The 16787-nt window shown below is 40.4% G+C and overlaps 1 long non-coding RNA gene across 1 annotated transcript in view; it reads left to right on the top strand.

Moving 5' to 3' along the window:
• LOC135240863 (uncharacterized) overlaps nucleotides 1-9507 on the top strand; it is a 41729-nt gene extending 32222 nt beyond the window's left edge. The window contains exons 3-4 of the long non-coding RNA XR_010325813.1: nucleotides 7317-8214; nucleotides 8520-9507. This is a non-coding gene — a long non-coding RNA (uncharacterized LOC135240863). The remainder of the gene's footprint in view (nucleotides 1-7316; nucleotides 8215-8519) is intronic.
• The last annotated feature ends 7280 nt before the right edge of the window (nucleotides 9508-16787 follow it).

Below are 16787 nucleotides of genomic sequence, written 5' to 3' on the forward strand. Positions count from 1 at the left end.
CATTAAAAGCCCAGATGGATTGCCATAATATGAATGATTTATATTACGGCACAGGAGCATGAAATCAATCATTGTTAAATAAATAATAGAAAAATCGTTTGTTTGTGGGGTGAGCATTGCCAGATGGGAGTAGTTCATTCCTAAACATCCATGGCCATTGTGTGAGAGAAATGGTTTTGGAATTTTTAACTATATACACTGTGAGCTTCATAATGTTTGGGACGAAAGATTTTTTTTCTTGATTTGCTTATGTACTCCATAATTTTAGATTTGTAATTAACCCCTTAGCACACATGTCAAATCTGGCCAATCCTTGCCCATTTAGGGAGTACCCTATTTAAAGCTTTACAACTCCAGATGTGGACACCACAGAGACTTGAAAAATGGCTTAAATGAAGCAAGACATTTGTACCATTTACAATACTAGCTTAGATTACTTTTTATTAATAATTTTGGAAGAAATGAAGTGCCACAAATGCAATTGTTTAGGCAAAACGTATTAAGCAACATTTTTTTTACATTTGTTATGAGGACGTAATTACAATACTCTGTATGTCATTTATGTCACCACGTCATTTACATAGCTAATGCTTCTTCCACCAACAAAGAAGACGTGGCTAAAGAAGATGTGGGCTGTATAAGCAGACAATATGAAAGAGAGAAAAAAGTCTGAAGGTCTTGTCGGCTTCAGATAATGTAATAATTGATACGTTTCGTAAAGTTGAGATCCGCATGATGTCCCCCCCTTTACTGCGTTGAGTCACATGTTTGACACTCTTTGATCCCACGCTCAACATGGATGTGAAGTCTGGCTATGCTTGTGGCCATCAAACCTCTTCTGGGCTAAAATGGCCACTTGTTTGCCAAAATGTCTCGTCTTAATGTGTAGGAACAATTACATGTACAGACATTTATAATTGACCTGCATTGATGTTAAATTTTCCCTGGTCAGACACCTTAACCAATCTCAGCCAAGAATACGCTATTCATGTTCAATGTGATAAGTGAACATTGGTCAACAGCATAAACCCTCGTGAGCAATAATGTTTATTGTTAAGCATATCACCCTATAACCAACAGCCTAGCATAAAACTGCTAATGTTTATTATTTATAGTTCTATTAATGTAGCAAGCTGCAAGAACACAATCATTTTCCTTGTTTTTTTCTTTCTTATAGGCCTACATATTTTGCATGGCTGGCTAATTCAGTGTTCACTGATGTCTGTAGATGGAATTTTAACAGTTATGGGCTCTTTTGGCACATTTGCCTGATTGCCTTAGGATGTTGTTCACATCAACACATGGCAGTTCTGGACATCTTTAGATTTTGTTCACTTCTGTAAATGTTGTTTTTTTGACGCGTTAAGACAAGATGCTTTTGGTGCACTTTGCTTTCCATAATGACCAGATGGAAAGCCATCATCAATCAGCTGACATCAGCTTTGTTTCTCACGTGTGTCTTTGTTACTTTTACTTGATTGGATCTGCAATCATGTTATCTCTGTTTGCTTCATATAAAATCTTTGCAGTGATAATTCAAAAAACAAGTTTTGGTTTGGTATTAGTATTACTTGTGTTAATTCTATGCCATTTGACCAGTGGTTCCCAACCTCGGTCCTGGAGTACCTCTGTGTATGCTGGTTTACATTCCAACCACAACTGCAATATGAAAGAAATAAAAAATAAAAATATGAAAAGCATCCAATTAAGATGAATTTACAATTCAACACAAAATGAGTTAAAATTCTGGGATTCCAATTGTGGTTGGAACAAAAGCCAGCATACACAGTGATTGGGAGGTTGGGAGCCACTGCATTAGACCATAGGAACATCACTATTTCTGGCAGTGCAAGTTGCCGTTGCAGGGTAGTGGGGAGGCTCTGCTTGCCTACGGCTCTGGACCTGCCCTGACTCTAATATTTGGGGTTTGCTGAAAGTGCAGACTGCTCACCGTGGCCTCCCATTTAAACTCTTACTGGGAAACGAATATACACATTTATTTATACACTGAGTGGTGCAGTGATCAACACACACAACATATTCCATAACTGTATGGGATAATGAGGACCGTTTCTATGATTGATTTATTATAGCAGGAAGTGAAATAGAAAAAAAATGAACAGGGAAATCAATTGATAAATGAATCCTCTTAGCTGGCGCTTTTATGCAAAGTGGTCAATAAATCTTCCACCCAATGCATCTATACAGACATTTATTCTGGAACAAGTTAGTCCTTGTCAATATCCCAACCTACCACAGGCATCTGTTTCCCTGGTCCCATACCTTTGAAGTACTCAGTGTGCATGATTCTCCCTCTGTGTGTGGGTGTGCCTGTATGTGTGCGTGTGAGTGCATGTCTGTGTGTGTGTGTGTGTGTGTGTGTGTATATGTGAATGCGTTTGTGCATTTGTGCTTCTGTGTGAATATACCAGTGTATGCACATGAACTAACACTAGAAATGGAAGGTTTACTGGCAGCTTAGGTGGGTTTACTGGAACCTGAATTGAAAAGCAATGATCTGCTGGGCACAGGAAGTGAGTGAGCAGCTGATTTCACTGAAGTATCTCTGCCAAATGTCCAGAGCACAGGGCCCCTCATGTGTATGAGTCTGATTTGGCTGAGCCATGGTGAGTACGATGTACACATACAAATACATATTTATTTTCTTGATTTGGCTCTGCACTTTTATTTTGTAATCAAATAATTCACATGGTTCAAGTAGACATTCTCATCTTTTATTAAAAGGTATTCTTCTAAATTTTAATAAAATGAATTTAAAATAAAATTAATTTGTATATTTATTTCTGTTTGCTTATGGCTGTTCTTACACAGCACTGTGATCCCAGGTATATTCCGTTCTTTTCTGTACACCATCTGTAACGAGAAGAATGACAATAAATGCAACTTGAACATGAACAATGTTTTTTTTATTTTTTTATTATGTGACTGCGGTTAAAATGAGAGCTACATGCAAGCTACAGTCCATGCATTAACTCCATTAGTTATTGCCTCAAGAACTAAATTAACATCATCTGTTCTTGGGGATTGGCTTGAGGTGCCATGTTCTCAGGAAAATGCTAAATTCCATAATTCAAACTGACCCATTAGCTCTGGGATCATTAATCAGCGTTCCTTTGAAATGGTAAATCCATTGGGCTCAGCAAAGAAAAACACAAATTGCTGTATTGTGACATCAACAGGGACAGATTCAAGGTAATGCCTCTAGAGTCTGGTATAAGGTGAACTGCAGTCTTTTTAGAGCAATGTTCAGGAACTGACCACCAGTGGTTGTGATAAGAATGGGGTCAAATTTGACTCCCCTTTCAATTACCTGGAACACTTCCATGTATGCCAGACTGGCTTGCCTCCCTGCCTTGGCTATGACATCTTTGGGGTCATTGCTGCATTTAATCTTCAGTTGTACCTTGATTTATAAAACAAATTCTTTACTTCTGTAGAGCTGAATTGCTGCCTCCACCAATTAGCATATGCAGGATGAAATGATGCTACCAATGAGCCAGCTGAGATTTACTTAAGGAGTGACTAGCTTAGTGGGCATGCAGTTCAGAACTGGTGTCTGTTAAGACTGCTGCCTGTAATTGTAGGAGGCAGGATTAAGAGTCCACTAGGAGCAGTGTGGCTGCTTGCTTTATTACTCAGACGTGTTATAGAGCTAATTTGTGCATTGGCCATACCAGCTGATCAAGTCGCTGATCTTAAAGTGCTCATTGATGAGTACATTTTTTTTCAGAGTGTGGCTCCCTTGTGGCTCTCCCAAGCCAAAACATCAATATTTTAGCCATTACCCAGAGCTCATTACGCAATTTGGACCTCTCGCTCTTCTCTGCACCTTACGGTTGGAGAGTAAACCAACCTATTTCAAACAATGTGCAAAAAATAAAATAATTTAATTTCTGAAAGGCACTGGCTTCTCCAGACCTATTTAATTGCTGGAAACTTTTCAGTTGTGTTTCCAAGTTGACAAGTGCTCTGAATTTTATGCCAGTGATTATATGATGAAATGATCAAGAAACTGGTAGCTCCTTTAGATTTTCAGTCAGGGAATACTTCTAATGTAGCAAATTAAATAATTCTGAAAGGAACCAAGTACGGTTGGTTCTTCTGGCCAATAATGATGAGGTGTTGCAGACTGCAGTTTGTTCACAAAATCTCAGACTCTCCACGTTCTACACCATCTCGTTCTCCTGATTCCCCTTCTGCATACTGTGCATAGGCTGAAATGTTTAGGGAGTCTTGGGAAATAATGCCTCCTGGCATTAATCTAGCTATTGTAAATAAAGAAAGGCCATCACCGAGCGATCACAGATGACTAATAAGGATGGTTGTGGATGCCATGAGAACATATGAACAGAATCCTACAAGGACGAAATGTCAAATTGCGGCCCAGAATATCGTTAAGCAGTAATTGAAGAGCTTTACTGATGTTTTTCATGATGGCACAGTCATGGTTTGTGGCTATAACTCTGTTTTCTCAGCTGAAAACATGCATGGAACATGCCAAGCAAAACAACATGCTGGCGCATTGCAGACAATCACCCTCAATCACCAGGTGAAACCGTAAAGCAGAGCTTAAGAGGCCCAGCCGATCAATGTGCTTGTGTCCACCGGCAGCCAGAGGAGCTTTCTGTGGGGGAAATGAAGACAACTTGGAGGAAAAACTTAATCAAATGGTACAACTTTATTCCTGCGAGGGCCCAGGTCCCAGTGTGGAAGTCGAGCTAGGAGACAGGAGCTCTGGTGTTTGAGGTTAGTCCTGGGCTCATTGTGTAAGTCAGGCTAGGACACAGGAGCTTTGGTGTTTAAGGTTAGCCCTGGTCCCAGTGTGGAAGTCAGGCTAGGAGACAGGAGCTTTGGTGTTTAACGTTAACCCTGGTCCCAGTGTGGAAGTCGAGCTAGGACACGGGAGCTTTGGTGTTTAAGGTTAGCCCTGGTCCCAGTGTGGAAGTCAGGCTAGGAGACAGGACCTTTGGTGTTTAATGATAGCCTTGGTCCCAGTGTGGAAGTTGAGGAGCCCCGGGTGGATGACTCGGGCGTGACTGAAGCAGGGGTCTCTGCAGCCTGCCCACTGCTGGCTCCGGGTGATGAATGAAGCAACTATGGCGGCCAAGACTGGAACTAATGAGCTTCAGACATCATCAGGACTGTAAGGAACAGCAGGAAGTAATATGGCTCCAAGAGTGGACCCGTTCTCCTTCCACTTTGATCTGCTCAGAGGTGTTACATGGCTCGTATTGGTGCAGGCTACTTCAAGTGGCTATTTAATGAGGTTTGAGATGGTAACAAGCTGTTCAAAGTAAAGCGTTCTGTCAGTAGCTTTATTCTTTGTGCTAATTCAGTGTTTTCTTTTTTGGTGAAAATGAAAAATAATCACAAACCTCTTTCAACAGGAAGTCTTATTGTGATTAAAATCTATTGCACAAGAGACCTCGAATTGTCAAGACTTTGGGGTGGATATCCTTGAATTTTTAAAATATATATATTTTTAAAAATGTGTCTACTTGCAGTATGACAAACACATTCGCACAGACTTGTTAAAGCCAGTATAAATCGCAGTGCCTGTGCAATCCCATGCCATTGGTGTATTAGTAGATGGGGAAAGGGGAACATTCACCTCTGCTGAATGTGGAGGTCCAAAAGGTGAATTCACTAAAGGTGAATGTAACATCAGCCTTAAGAAACATCAATGGATCATTTGAATATCACAGGAAGTCGGTGGTGGTCGGAATGGGGTATTCTTATAGGATCTATTGTAACCTGATCATATGCAAGAGGAAAAATGTTAATCTCATAAAATTCAGTCTGGATTTTACAGGAAAGTCTGCATTACCTGCAAATTTAGATATTATACAGAGGAAGGAGTGGAGTGTCTAAATCCTTCATGCTCTGTGTTTCTGTATCACCTTTTAGCTAAATCCAGATTCACTAATCAAAGTCTCAAATTATGAAACCCAGCAGAGAATCTTTAGCCCATTCATCGCTCCTAACAGACTGCTCTAACATGGGGTACAGCATTGGCTGTTCTGGAGTCATATAAGGATCGGAGGGCCTTTGCTTCATAGTGAGGCTCTGGAGGTAATTTCAGACAGTTAGTAGCCCCTCCCGCTGTGGTCTGTGCGCCGTGCGAACTCGTTTCAGTGCTGGTCACTGCGTATCCCGGTCTGTAATTACCATGACTTTAGCAGGACTGCAGTGACTCAGCTTCCCTGGGAGGTGGTAAATTAAAGAGCCGATTTGTCCTGCCACCTCTCATTAGTTTTACTTGTTTGGCTTCACACGGGCAGAACCCGGATCAATCGCGGGCTAACTTAGCAGAGCAGCTTTATTAGCGTGTGACCCGGTGACAGCATCCATGGCCCTGCTCTTCTCACACAGCCGTGGGAAAGCTGAGGGCATTTTGAGACCTCCTGCACGATTTAGGCTCAGCCCTGCCCAAATGTTCTCACGGCAGGCTTTATGGGCTGATATATTCATGCGCTAACATTTCATATGAAGAATAACAGAATTTCATATGGAGAATACCCTGAGAACAAACACTCTGAGGAGCCAGAAGGACAAGCTTATCCCTTTCTGCACAATGTCTATGGCAGTGAATGACAAATAGGGTTTGCTGCTGCTTACGGTCCAAGATTGAGGAAGTGTGTCATCGGCTCTTAAGTCTTACAGAAGACCGTATTACACAAGGGCATATGCGTAAACCTGAGTATCCTGTTACTCGATACTCCCTGCAGGTAGGGGGAAGAGGTCAGTATGGTTTCCAATGGGTGCATTCTCTGCCATTTCTCCCTCAGCAACCGTAGGCCATTATGGCTCTGTCTCAGCTCATCTTTACCTCTGAGCCTGTGTACCCAGCAGGTCAGAGGGAGGTCCAGTTTATATTTCATAATCAGCTCCCGTATATCTAAAAGCAGTTCTCCAGGGTGGCTCCCACAGTTCCATGCATGTTGTGTTTTCCCAGTCAGTATATTGATACATGACAGATTATAGAACATTCTTATGTACAGTAACTGTTCCATTTCAGGTTTTTTTGTGAACGTGATTATTGGTTAGTAAAAAAAAAAAAATCAAATAGATATGGTTCACATTGAATTTATGCAAGAAATGCGCAAGCAAACACATTTATGCATGAGAGTAAGTGTGTACACCAGCTTGGGTTACCACTGCACTCTCCCTGTGCAACAGAAACCAGGAAATCTGAAATGTAAATGTCTTTTTGACAAATCCTTCCTGTGCCTGCAGGTTTGTGTGGGTGAAAGCAGGACGCATTAAAGGGCTTAATTCATTATTGTTCTTCACAGATGGTCTATTGCTTAGAGCACTATCAGACTAAACCCAAGAAAGATCAATGGAGGAGCCTCTTCCAGGGCCTGGGAGCAGTGGCTTAATGTTCCAAAGCATTACCATGACAACAGCCAAGCCTTGCAGCAAATGGTCTGCATTTCATCCACTGTTTTAACTTTTTCTTCCTTTCCCACTGCTGGTGGAAAATTCCATACTTTTGTTAGGCTAAACAGTTCATATGGAATCAGTTAATGGAAAACTCCAGGCTAAAACGCTTACATTGTTAGTAAGCGTGTAGCCATGATGTGAAATTCATTCCAGGGTTTATCATCATATTTTTAATTTGCTGTCCTGTCAGGCTTCCTCTGGATGGCTTCAGTACATTATTTTCCAAGAAAAATCAGGACTCCTTTTGCCACCCCCCTTTGTGATAAGGGGTGCGGAGTACACAGCCAGCTAAACTGACATTAACATTAGCTAGTAGTACTTAGCGAAAAGACTAAAAGCAAAGTCAGAGATTGTGGCCACGCCCCCAGTCACCCAGGAACCCATGCTGTTGCATTCTGGACTTTTGAGGCTGCTAGCAGGACAGAAATCAGGATGTCCTCTTGATAAGTGGTTGATTTCTCTCAATAGGAGCATTGCAGAACGTTCATTATTGGGGAAACCCCTGACTTGACCCAAATGGGCTGAAATGAATATCTGATACGTCCAGTTGATGCTATAACAAGTCACTCTCCCTTTAAACTCCATTATGTGTGCTGTGACAATATCACCGCGTGAAATTGCATTGTAAACAGAACTCGAGTTTAAGTGCAAAAAAAAAAAAATAATTAATTTAAATGTAATCATTACTGTAGGTTTGCTCTGTGTGTAAATGTGTTGTGCTACGTTTAAATGTAATCATTACTGTAGGTTTGTTCTGTGTGTGTAAATGTGTTGTGCTATGTTTAAATGCAATCATTTATGCAAACATAAAGGACGGAGTGTGGCACAGTGGGTAAGGAACTGCGCTTGTAACCGAAAGGTCGCAGGTTCGATTCCCGGGTAAGGACACTGCCGTTGTACCTTTGAGCAAGGTACTTAACCTGCATTGCTTCAGTATATATCCAGCTGTATAAATGGATACAATGTAAAAAGTTGTGTAAGTCGCTCTGGATAAGAGCGTCTGCTAAATGCCTGTAATGTTTAATGTTTAATGTTTAAAATCATTACTGTAGGTTTGTTCTGTGTGTGTAAATGTGTTGTGCTATGTTTAAATGTAATCATTGCTGTAGGTTTGTTCTGTGTGTGTAAATGTGTTGTGCTATGTTTAAATGTAATCATTGCTGTAAGTTTGTTCTGTGTAGTGTGCATGATGAATCGTGGCCGTTTAGGAAGGTGTTGCTCGTTGGGGCCTGCTCTCCGTTTCCTGATGTGGCCTGGTTTCTCCTCTCTGCGCACACACTGCATGATCCTATCACTCACTGTTCACGGAGGCAGCCGGTTGCTAGGCAACTGAGTTCAGTCACTGACAGCAGCCAGGGGACCCAGGGAACCACTCACATTTGGTGATGTGGGGGGCAGGGAAGTTTGGGAGGGGAGTGAGAAGCAGCTGAATCTACCCCAGCAGGCACCCGTTGCCCCTCTTTTTCAAACTCGGGGGTAACAAAAATGTACTTGACTCGCCGTGGTCAGCTATCTGACCCAGAAGGTTTTAATTAGCAGGTGCATAAATTAGCATATATTAGCAGATTGCATGTGGGGAGAGCGTCTGTCTCCTCGCACTCTGCGGCGGCCACAAGGCTCGCGCGATGCTACTGAGAGACAGCTGAACGTGTGAATGCATTCACACGCAGTCTTCACACAGGAAACCTGGCCACAAACTACAACCGTCTCAGAAGTCTGTGATGCTATTTACACAGACAAACGCTAGCATGGAAATGAGAGGGTGGTCTCTTTTTTTGTGAAGCATTTACAGGCACACATAAATTCAGGCTGTGTATCTGGTTCAGATGGCGTTTAAATGTACAGGCTATCATGCTATCTGGTGTCGCCTGTATAAGATGCACTTGCGGTAAAGGCTCCATTTAGCATGGCCATTATATTGATTTTTTGAATCTTAAAGTTATCATGTTTCTGTCTGTTTGAGCCATCTGTCTGTTCTTCCACTAATGATAGCACTGTTCGATAATAAATAAAATTGACACTATCTAAATGAAAAAAATATATATTTTAATATTTTGCTCCTCCTGATGGTACAGGCCTGGGCATCATTGAGCTGGTGCTTCACTAGGTTAGGATATGATTCCTAACAGATGGCTCATAAATGTTGCTTGTGCTATAAATGTGAAACCTTTGCCAGTTGTGTTCTGTATATAGACATTTCCTGTCAACACAGACAGCACAGGGCATAGTTCAACTATAGCCATAGAGACCAATGTTCACATCTGAGCCTTTTCCTTATTTTATCCCAGCGCATTGCATTGTGGGTCAGTCAGGTTCTCTGTCTTTTCACATTATTAAAAAAATTCCATCTATAAATCCACCTATAATGGAAATAATTGACAGAGCAATAAAGCTATGGATTGAAAAGCCCCCCCCCCCCCCCTTCACTAACCCCCACCTCATGTAACCAATAATAATTTAATTACTATCCATGTGGGGGAGGGGAGAAAATGTAGCATCAATATGTGGTTTATCATATGGGCCTGCAGCTTAAGCCTTGACAGCTCATTTATTAACACTGATTATGAAATATGAATCCTTTATTGTGATAGAAAACTATTGCTCTGGATGCCAAGGTTTCGATATGAGGAAGCAAAGAGAGTGCACTCACATGATTATAATTAAAAAGGAATGCTATTACTACTACCACCCATGATATTATCAATAAACATTTAAAATATTTTTGTATGGACTAGCGGCACTTTTGAGGCATATAAAATGCAATGTAATAGATGTATGAAAAAGTACATCCAAGAGATTAAAAATGTAAACAGAGATGGAATATTCTGTGCATTTTATGCATTGAATCTATAAAGTAACTCCTCTCATGGTTCAAAATGTTTTTTTCCTATCTGGAATAGCAGCAATGCTGGGAGAGGGGACATTCATTTGATTAAAAAGTGTTGATCAGTTTATATTTTATTTATTTATTTATTTTACTATTTATCCATTCATATTGAATGGATAATGTTTAAAAGAAAAATCGTCTTATTTTTTTTCTTTTAAATGAGTGCAGTTCACGTCTGAAAACAGCGTGAAAAGCCTAACTGGGGCATGTGGGTGAGAATGATACCCTTCACTCGCGGAGATGGGAAAAATAAAATGAAAAAACTTTTTTTTTTTTTTTTTTTTTTTAACAAAATCTTACCGAGAAATACACAAATCAGTATAAACTACAAAATACTGGTTTTAAAACAGATTAAAACAAAATAAAATAAAATATAATTTTATAAAGTTAACTAAACATAATTTTTGTCAGTAAATTATTTTTTATGATGTTTCTTGTAACTTTTTTTCAGGATGATTTCCTGTTAGTTTTTTCTAACTATATAGTACATGACTGAATTTTTATGCTGAACAGACTTTTTCACTGAAACTGGGGCAGGACCACTCCATGACCCTATTGCAAACAGACAGCTGAAATCACTCACAGTCATGGACAACAGACCTGACCATCAATGGCATTCATTTGTATAATGCCCTACATATATTCCAGTCATTTCTCAGCACACTGATTTACTTGACTGAGTGCACTTCTTATATGTTGATGTCTGTATTGTTACCTAGACAGCCAAGTTTGTCATTTTCCCAAGAGGAAATTAAGCACCTGTTTGACTGAGAGATCTGCTAATTTGAGTCAAATTATGAAATCAAAGATGAGAGCAACTATGGCATGCCCCCAAAAATCTACCTGTCTCTAAAGCTTGGTGTTAATGATGAGCCAATGGAAATGTGTGTGCCCTTTTATTCTTGCATTTTAATGCAGTGCTATTGTTGCTTGATTCACAATGTATCACGGTGCTCCGACTCTTTTTCAACAACTTTCCAAAACAAAACATTTTCACTTTTTACTGTCGTGACTTTTTAAAAGCCAAAGCAGCAGCAGCGTTTCCAGACCGTTCCCTCCGAGACCCGGGCAGACGTGAGTGGGAATATAACGCGTCTCGCGGTCTCGCGTTATGATACGGGGAGGGCTAACCGCTCCGTGTGACAAACAGCAGCGACAGAGCATCTAATAATGCCGTTCCTCCGGAACGCAGTGTCAGAGAAGCTCTCCCGGGCTAAGAGCTCCGAGCTGCCTCGTCAGCAGGGCTAATAGATCACGCTGGCTTTGGTCACATGACCTGCTGTGTGGTACGGATACAGGCTTCCTCACTGGGAGATATGCAGATATGCGTTTTCCGGAATCTTCTGCATTTTGAAGATGACAGCCTCTATTGTAGGAGGTAGTGATGGGCAAAATGTATGTAATGCTGTTTGGATAGCAAGCAGGCTCTGTCCTGTCTTTTTTTAGAACAAGCTGCCCAGCATGTGTTACTTGATGTGACACATTTACGGACAATTTAGAGCATTTAAGTAATTCATTTTATTTTGCTTAAAGTTTATTAAAAGCAGTACTTTGTCAAATCAATTTTCAGAAAACAGTGTTTGTTTCAAAGAATAAATAAATAAATAAATAAATAAATAAATAAATAAATAAATAAATAAATAAATAAATAAATAAATAAATAAATACAACATTCTGCTATTAATCTGGTCCATTGTAAGTGCTACACATTTATGAGTCCAGTCATTCAGTCCTCTCTTTGCAGACAGTCCTCAAATCAACTGCATGTAAAGCATCCTGTGTGTGAGTCTGGACTGAGGCTGCTGTGTACTAGTTGATGTGCATTATGGGATTCAGCTTCTGTTAGTGTCTTCAGCCTGACACACTGCCCAAATAGCTAGGTTTACTATAGAACTGAATGTAGGTTATTCAGATGTTCTCTTTTTTCCCTGGATATTTATTTTTTGGGACAAAAAAAATCCATCCAGGCTAGACATATAAATTCCTAAAAATGTCTTGTTAGGTTTTACTCATTTTGTATACCATATAAAAACAAACAGTCTAGTATTATGTACGTAATGCCCGCCTGTATTGTGGCCACCCTAACTGAATGTGGCCCCTGAATGGGGATTCTCACTTTTATACATAATAAAATAATAAAATTGGCCACAAATGCTGCTTAGGAGGAGAAAATTATAGTGCAGCCAGGGTCACTGTTTCCCAGTCATTATAAATCACAAAGTGATGTACATACTTCACAGAGAATGGCTGGCCATCTTCTAAAATATTGTATTTAGTCATGACCTGGATCTACTGAAAACAAGACTTGCATGTTAGCAGCATTATAAGTCCTTTCTCACTATGTACCTTTTTTGGTTTTGTATATTGTTCTGTTATAAACAGTCTCTTTTGCTGTAAAGTGCCACCCTCTGCAGATACACTCAGAGACACACATATTTAAAAAAGCTGCATGTCTGAAATGTCTGTGACAGTCTCTCTAAGTCACTGAGAAAGACATTATTAAACCCTCATCCGTGCACAGAGTCCAAAACTATAATTAGCACGGCATGTGGGAACATCTATCAACGTAACCTTGGACACCTCTGTTAGACATCCAGAAGCAGGGCCACCCAGTCCTCCTAGTGCCAAACCTTTTCTCCAAAGAGTGCCAAACCTCTCCAGAGTCATCTAGAGGATTGTAATTGTGGTTTGTTGCCTGCCCGTCCCCATCGTATGGATCGCTCACATATTAAGATGCTTAAGATCTTGACTTAACAAGCAGAGATCTAGACTACTGTTATTGAGAGAGTTATTTCCCTTTCCCTCTGCACAGACTAATTTATGCAGGACTGTGTCCAAAAGCTCAATTTGTCTGCTGCACTTACTGCGACTGACAAAATGAGAAAACACTGGGGCTTTTTAACTGCACATATGATCACTGAATTAACTTGGGGAATCATCACAATTTTACAATGTCCCTCAGAAAGTTTTGAAGAGATGGAGTCAAATGCAAACTTTAAAGCTTTTTTAGGACGCTTAGGGAAAACTCTGTGAAGACAGACGGATCATTATTTCTGTATCCGAAAGGATATTTGTTTCGCTAAACTGAGATTGATCTTCTGGGTCTTTCTGCACAGGACCGGAAGCCCTGCTCTCCTCTGCTCAGAGCAGGAGTGTTCAGGTGTCTGAGACTGCGGCCGTGCACCTGCAGGGCAGGGTCAAATGCTGACGCCAGCGACCCGACAAACAGGAGGCGCGTGGGGCAGCAGGAGGGTAACAGAGCCTGTCCTCCAGCCTCCCCTCCAGCCTGTTGCCCCATCCACTGAATGTAACCCTGCTCCTGGCCGGTCACTAGTCAAAAAGCAGGGCTCCGAGTATGAAGCAAGGCTCTGGAACCTCAACAGCGTCAAACTTTGAATATGAGGTAAAGTTAGTACCTCATTTCCTGTGAGGAGTAACTGTGTTCAGGGCAGCTAGTGCAGTCTTGAATGTTCACATGGGTACAGTGTGTCTCTCACAGGTGAATTAAGAAATGTCTGAATGCACATTCACATATAATAAGGGGCATTTTATCCCACGCAGAGGTGACAGGCAGTGTTTGGCGGTGGATAGGAAGCCATTTTGCAAACCCCGGCACACCCAATGGCGCAAAGCTGTCTTTTTTCATGGTGTCCACAGATTCCAAGAGTGCGCTCTCATACACCATGCTAAACAAGCCTAAGAAAGAACACTGACCGCCATAGCCACGGCACGCACCATATCTAAGCACCATTCAACATTCATGACTGGTGCACAGAGGGCAAAGTAGAATTCCACCTCCTCAAAGAACTGTTCTGAAGGTGAAGTGTGGTCCTATTCCTGATTAGTTACATGATATCCATATCTTGTTAGGTGTTTCATAATTGTGTCCCTGTAAGTCTAGTAAGTCCCTAGTATGTAGGGTGGGTGTTCGGTTTGTTTTTTATTTAGTTTTTTCCCTGTGGATGCACCGGCTCCGTTGCCGTTTTTCCGACGTTCAGAATCCTCCTTTGCAAACTCATCAACAAGTTTGCAATAAAAACAAAAAGGCACCATTTGCACTCAATTGTCAGTAAAAGTTGAGGACAAGGGCTGAAAAGGTATCCTGATTGTATTGTGAAGCAAAGCCTGGAGATATAATCATCCCTTTCTGTTCAATCAATGTGTCTTTAATTGCAAAAATTACATTCACTGCGTACATTTTTTTTCAAGGGGTCTGATCACTAAAGGTAGCACAATTAGATATTAACAGCAGTATTATGAATCAGTCAATCATGCATTTCTACCGCTGGTGACAGATGAATGCATGCAAGTGCGAAGAGAAGAGGGGAAGAGCTCAGGGAGACTAGACAACAGCACAAAATGGAGCCCAGGTGTCATGTGCTTCAGGCTCGCAGCGAGGTTGTTGAAGTGAACAGGCCGTTATTCTCCACGAACAGGGGTCCTCAGCAGGTGACTGAACCTTGTGAACCTGTTTGGAGGGGGTGCTCACATGAAACTGGCAGAATACCCAGAATTCCTCTTCTGCGCTTTGATCATGGGCTGCCGCTTCTGCCATTTTCTGATCTCCGTGGGCAACGGTTCACTGAACTGCTGTCTGTCCGTGTCAGCCTGTATTACGCTTGCTCAGTGCTGTTAAAATGAAGACTTTTACGGGACTGCTGCTACAAGCAGATTACTCTGTTAACCATCCTTCCTTTAAAAATATCATTTATTTTTTGTGAATTATGTGCTCCTCTCTCTAAAAAAGGGCCAGTACTGAGACTCTCTCTTGCTTGTTTCTCCAAAATTACACACTGCAAAAAAAATGTCTAGTAGCATGTGTACCCATGACCATGCAAAATGTCTAATACATGCATGTTTTTCTTAGGGAGAACATTTGTCTTTTTTAAATGACCTCATACATATGATTTTGCATTTAAATTATAGTATTCATGATATTTACCTTGTTTTCCATCCATTTTAAATGGGTTTTCAGGTGTTTTCAATGGTACCAATGGCTTCAAATTAGAGTTTAGGGCTCAAATTAGGGTTCAGCTAGGGTTAGGGTTTGGAAAACGGTAAGTCTGAGGGTTGAGGTAAGTTTACGGTTGTGTTCAGCAGCTTGAAGAAAGGTTGGGACATGAGTTTTATTGATTTTGAATGAACCAAAAAAATGTCTAGTAGCATGTGTACCCATGACCATACAAAATGTCTAATACATGCATGTTTTTCTTAGGGAGAACATTTTTCTTTTTTAAATGACCTCATACATATGATTTTGCATTTAAATTATAGTATTCATGATATTTACCTTGTTTTCCATCCATTTTAAATGGGTTTTCAGGTGTTTTCAATGGTACCAATGGCTTCAAATTAGAGTTTAGGGCTCAAATTAGGGTTCGGCTAGGGTTAGGGTTAGGAAAACGGTAAGTCTGAGGGTTGAGGCAAGTTTACGGTTGTGTTCAGCAGCTTGAAGAAAGGTTGGGACATGAGTTTTATTGATTTTGAATGAACCAAAAAAATGTCTAGTAGCATGTGTACCCATGACCATACAAAATGTCTAATACATGCATGTTTTTCTTAGGGAGAACATTTTTCTTTTTTAAATGACCTCATACATATGATTTTGCATTTAAATTATAGTATTCATGATATTTACCTTGTTTTCCATCCATTTTAAATGGGTTTTCAGGTGTTTTCAATGGTACCAATGGCTTCAAATTAGAGTTTAGGGCTCAAATTAGGGTTCAGCTAGGGATAGGGTTAGGAAAAAGGTAAGTCTGAGGGTTGAGGCAAGTTTACGGTTGTGTTCAGCAGCTTGAAGAAAGGTTGGGACATGAGTTTTATTGATTTTGAATGAACCAAAAAAAATGTCTAGTAGCATGTGTACCCATGACCATACAAAATGTCTAATACATGCATGTTTTTCTTAGGGAGAACATTTTTCTTTTTTAAATGACCTCATACATATGATTTTGCATTTAAATTATAGTATTCATGATATTTACCTTGTTTTCCATCCATTTTAAATGAGTTTTCAGGTGTTTTCAATGGTACCAATGGCTTCAAATTAGAGTTTAGGGCTCAAATTAGGGTTCGGCTAGGGTTAGGGTTAGGAAAACGGTAATCTGAGGGGGAGGCAGTTTACGGTTTGTGTTCAGCACTTGAAAAAAAGGTTGGGGCATGAGTTTTATTATTTTGAATGAACCAAAAAAAATTCTTATGTTACCATGACCATCAAATGTCAATACTGATTTTTTCTTAGGGAGAACATTTTCTTTTTTAAATGACCTATACATATGATTTGCATTTAAATTAAGTATTCATGATATTTACCTTGTTTTCCATCCTTTAAAAGGGGGTTTTAGGTGTTTTCAAAAGGTACCAATGGCTTTAAAATTTGAGTTTAGGGCTAAATTAGGGGGCGCTGGGTTTGGGTTGGAAAAGGCGGGGG

This window comes from Anguilla rostrata, chromosome 15 (genome assembly GCF_018555375.3).
Source record: "Anguilla rostrata isolate EN2019 chromosome 15, ASM1855537v3, whole genome shotgun sequence".
Taxonomy (NCBI): domain Eukaryota; kingdom Metazoa; phylum Chordata; class Actinopteri; order Anguilliformes; family Anguillidae; genus Anguilla; species Anguilla rostrata.